General features: G+C 40.6%; 1 pseudogene; it reads left to right on the plus strand.

The window, feature by feature from the left end:
• Positions 1 to 1857: 1857 nt before the first annotated feature.
• LOC130842354 (transcription initiation factor TFIID subunit 9-like) lies at positions 1858 to 2630 on the plus strand (annotated as a pseudogene).
• The last annotated feature ends 2438 nt before the right edge of the window (positions 2631 to 5068 follow it).

Below are 5068 nucleotides of genomic sequence, written 5' to 3' on the forward strand. Positions count from 1 at the left end.
TTGTTTGTTTTTTTGACATTGAGCTGCATGAACCATTTGTATATTTTGGAGATTAATCCCTTGTCAGTTGCTTCATTTGCAAATATTTTCTCCCACTCTGAGAGCTGTCTTTTTGTCTTGTTTATGGTTTCCTTTGCTGTGAAAAAGCTTGTAAGATTAATTAGGTCCCATTTTTTTTATTTTTGTTTTTATTTTCATTACTCTAGGAGGTGGGTCAAAAAAGATCTTGCTGTGATTTATGTCAAGGAGTGTTCTGCCTATGTTTTCCTCCAAGAGTTTCATAGTGTCTGGCCTTATATTTAGGTCTTTAATCCATTTTGAGTTTAATTTTGTGCATGGCATTAGGGAATGTTCTAATTTCTTCCTTTTACATGTAGCTGTCCAGTTTTCCCAGCACCACCTATTGAAGGGAATATCTTTTCTCCATTGTATATTCTTGCCTCCTTTGTCATAGATTAGGTGACCATAGGTACATGGGTTTATCTCTGGGCTTTCTATCCTGTTCCATTCACCTATACTTCTGTTTCTATGCCAGTAACATACTGTATTGATTACTGTAGCTTTGTAGTACAGTGTGAAGTCAGGGAGCCCAATTCTTCCAGCTCCATTTTTCTTTCTCAAGATTGCTTTGGCTATTCAGGGTCTTAAAGCAACATTATAGAGCAACTGTACTCCAAGAAAAATTAATTTAAAAAAATTAAGAGAGAAAAATGAATAATAAATGGGGATGAAGAAACAAATATTCCATACAGAAGAATTTCAATTATTTCTTATGCAGAAAGAATGAGAGAAAGAGAAAATTGCCCTTAGAACACCACAACAATACCTGCTGCAGGCAAGATTCATTGATGTGTATGCATATATCAAATTCATCAAATTGTACACTTTACATATGTGCAGTTTCTTGTACGTCAGTTATACCTTAGTATCACTGGAAAATGTATTAATCTAATGCATGTTATTCTCCAATGAAAAGTTAATTTGGTGCTTCACTCAAGTAGAGAAGGTAACTTTCTGCAGGCAGAAGTGTTCTTATACCTATAGTTCAGGTATCAGAGCATATCCAAGGGAATTAGAACAGGCTGTTGGTGGTCTGCCCTTATGACCACACCCTTACCACTTCCCACTTCCAACAGCTAACAACTGCGTTTGCCTATGGGTTTCTCTAGCTACTGAAGCCTAGCTTGCCTGCCCATATGTCAGGCCAGAAATGCCAAGAAATTAATGGCCCCAGAGGAACTGCCTTCAACTAGTGACTGCTGGGAAATGATTGATGTATAAATATCCCAGCTTCCTCATCTGTTGCATGGAGTAACTGAAATGCGTGTTCCACACTATTTTCCAGAGTTCCACAACAAGATTATGCTCTCCAATTGCCTACAGAAGTATCTGACTTGACAATGTATCCTTTATTGGCTGCCTTCCCATACTTGTCTCACTTCCTCACTTCCCTACTGGCAATTGCTTTACTTCCAAATAAACTACATGCACTTGAATTCTTGTCTCAGGGCTGGCTTCTGGAGGAACCCAAGCTAAGACAAATATATAGTGGGTGGCTTTAGTGAATAATGAGCATCTCTTAGAAAAATTGCTAAGGAACATACTCCTCTTGAATAGAAAAGCTACCAACAACTTCTAGAACCTAAAATTTGGCTGGCCCCTCCCTGTCACGTGTAGGGCGCATGGGCAGAGGCATTCTGAGCAAGCGCGGTGAGGACCATGTTGTTTCCAAACATCCTGCTCACCAGTACACCAGGGACCGGAAAAACCGCACTAAGCAAAGAGTGTCCATCAGGATCAGGACTGAAATATGTTAATGTGGGTGATTTAGCTCGAGAAGTCTGATCACTGTATATCATGGAGTCTGGCAAGATGGCCTCTCCCAAGAGCATGCTGAAAGATACACAGATGATGGAACAACGCCTAAAGGATATGGGGATTACAGAATATGAGCCAAGAGTTATAAATCACATGTTGGAGTTTGCCTTTCAACATGAAACCACAATTCAAGATGATGCAAAAATTTATTCAAGTCATGCTAAGAAAGCTACTGTTGAGGCAGATGCTGTGCGATTGGCAATGCAGTGTGCTGACCAGTCATTTACCTCTCCTTCCCTAAGAGATTTTTTATTAGATATTGCAAGGCAAAGAAATCAAACCCCTTTGCCATCGATCAAGCCATATTCAGGCCCTAGACTGCCACCTGATAGATATTGCTTGACTGCTCCAAATTATAAATGTTAAGTAAGTCTTTGCCAAAAAAAGGGATCTACTTCTGCAGGAAGAATAACAGTTCTGCAGTTAAGTATTGGTTCAATTACTAGCAGACCAAGTACTCCCATGCTTGGCACACCAACCTGACAAACCATGTCTGTGTCAACTGAAGTAGGGATTCCAGTGAACCTCAAAGGTTCATAGTACAGATGCCCACTTCAAAATCTCCAACTGTAAAAGCATCAATTCCTGCAATATCAGTAGTTCAGAATGTTCTAATTACTCCATCATTAATTAGGTCCCAAAACATTCTTATTACCACTAACATGGTGTCATCACAAAATACGGCCAATGAATCATCAAATGCATTGAAAAGAAAATGTGAAGATGATGATGACATGACTGATCATTTGTAATCTAGCCTTGATCCATGTATAAAAACATGTATACTTGGTTTTGAATCCAATGCACTGAGATTAAACATGCATGCTGGATGTTTCCAAGTTGTGTTTTAGAAAAACAGCATTTAATGAGTAAATAGGGTTACCATATTTTTCAACTGAGATGTTGTGTTGGATTTTAATAAGATTAGAAATGGCTTTTTGTCAGCCTTAAGTGTAAAAAATAAGTTGTACTTCATCAGTTTGGGGAAAAAAAGAACAAGAAAAAAGAACCTAAAATAAGGGGTTTTTTTCAGCCTACAAATACATTTTAGAATTACTGTCTATAAAACCAGTGTGATTTAAAATAAGCAATAATATATGCAACTGACTTAGAGTTGATCTGCTCCTCACCATTTCTGATGGAGAACTCAGTCAATCTTGGCCATCACTCGGTTTATTCTCAGCCTAACAGTATATATTTGTCTGTTTGTCAGCAACTCTTCACCCCTGGAGTTTTTGTTTTTGCAATTCCTTACTCATTTGTTTTCATAAGATATCTGAGAAGAAAAGAGGAAGGCAAGCTCACTGCAAAAAGCTGCAGCTTTATGAGGCGATTACTTATCCTAATGAGAGGGGGTGCTGAGCTCAAGGCTTGAACACAATGGTTCTGACAATGAAAAATTTGCATCACACACTAACACAGCGATGACAAGCCTTGAGAAATCTAGGTACTGGAAATGAAACAGTTCTGGAAATAGCAGCAGTGGACATGGTTAGTTAAGACCTCTGAGGGGAGAATGTTGGTAATTGTGAGAGACTGGAAAAAAAAATTGCCCCAATTCTTTACCATTCCCTGTATCAATACCCTCTTAGCGATGTAACTTTGCTGTGTTCTGCTGTGCCTTGGGGCTCAGGCATGTGGCTTATTTTAGGACAACTGGATCTAGAAGAACAAGACACAAGCAGAGGCTTGAAAAGAGCTTCCATGACTGAAGTGGCTCGCTTCTGCCTTCTGCCAACACCATGAGAACATGTACAGGATGGGCTGCTGGGAGATGAGACATAAGGAGCAGAGCTGAGTCACCTCACTCATTTTAGCCAAGGCCGTCATGGACCAGATGACGGTCACCTAATTGCCAGATGTGTGAGTGAGCCTAGGTAAGAGCAGATATACCGCCCAGCTGAGCCCAGCTTAAATCACCAACCTCGGACACGTTAAATTTTTAGTTAATATTTTAAGCCACTGAGTTTTGCAGTGATTTGTTACACAGCATCTTGATGGAGATAGATAATTAATATAGTAAGAATGGAGATTGAAGAGTATAACCTTTCTTGGGCAATAAGGCCCCAAATTCACATAAAGTGGATAAATTCAGCAAGTCATCTGCATACTCATAAATATCGATGTAACTAACGGATGGATTCTAAAACACCCAGATCAGAGGATACAAACTGGTGGCCCACCATCCATGTGCAATCTAGAGAAGTGATCTGATGCCACAGTGAAAGCACGATTTCTTGTCTTCTTTCAAGCCAGCAAGAATAACTGAGTCTATAGTAGAGAGCTTACCTCCATTCATTTCAACTTCTTTTACTACTACAAATAGGATGTAAAGGCTAAAGCTAAAACCTGGGATCAGGAAAACCTGACTCTGTATATCAGACAGGGTTCAGTCAGAGAAACAGAACCATGAGGAGTGATGTAGAGTCGGAATTTATTATAGGGATTACTTTAAGCAATTATGGGAAGAGGTGAAACAGTCTTGGTTTGGTTGCTTCTTCCATGTCTGGTACAGAGCCTGGGGTCAGGTAGGCATGAGGTAGGAGAGCATAGGGGCCACTGGAACTGACGAGGAATAAACTGGAACTTGCATGGGCCTTTCCCCATCTCCAAGCTTCCAACTGCTCTGCTCTGGGTGATGAGCAGGAAAAGCTGGTGCTCTGGCCATGAAGCCACAACGACCTCTGACCTAGGATTTGGTGAAGCTGAGGGGAGAGGTCGTGCAGTGACTGAATTGTGAGCCTGGCTGCTGCTCACCAGGAGATCCAGGATATCCACCACTCATTTGTAATAGGGCCCGACCCATGCTGACCTTCTGAAAGCAAACATGGCAACTGCTTCATTTCCCCCTTGTAAACCTCCTGCAAATGTCTCCTGTGACCAACTCTAACTAGAAACACACAAGGAAGGGAATCCTGGGAAATGTAGTACCAGCTTAGCCAAGTTGACACATTACAAAGCCACCACATCTTGACACTTATTGAACAAGTGAAAACTTGGGTGGAAATCAGGAAGCCAGCTATTATATTGTAAGCTTTCAATTTCTGGATGAAAACTAGAGAGACAAGAGCCATCCAGTTCATACTGTGTGTCTCAGGAAGCTTTTGACTGCAAGTGAGTCACACTGGCTTAAATGTAGGGAGACTTCTCGTCTCACATGAGAAGTTCAAAGGCAGTGTGGTTTCAGAGG

Source organism: Hippopotamus amphibius, chromosome X (assembly GCF_030028045.1).
Source record: "Hippopotamus amphibius kiboko isolate mHipAmp2 chromosome X, mHipAmp2.hap2, whole genome shotgun sequence".
Taxonomy (NCBI): Eukaryota; Metazoa; Chordata; class Mammalia; order Artiodactyla; family Hippopotamidae; genus Hippopotamus; species Hippopotamus amphibius.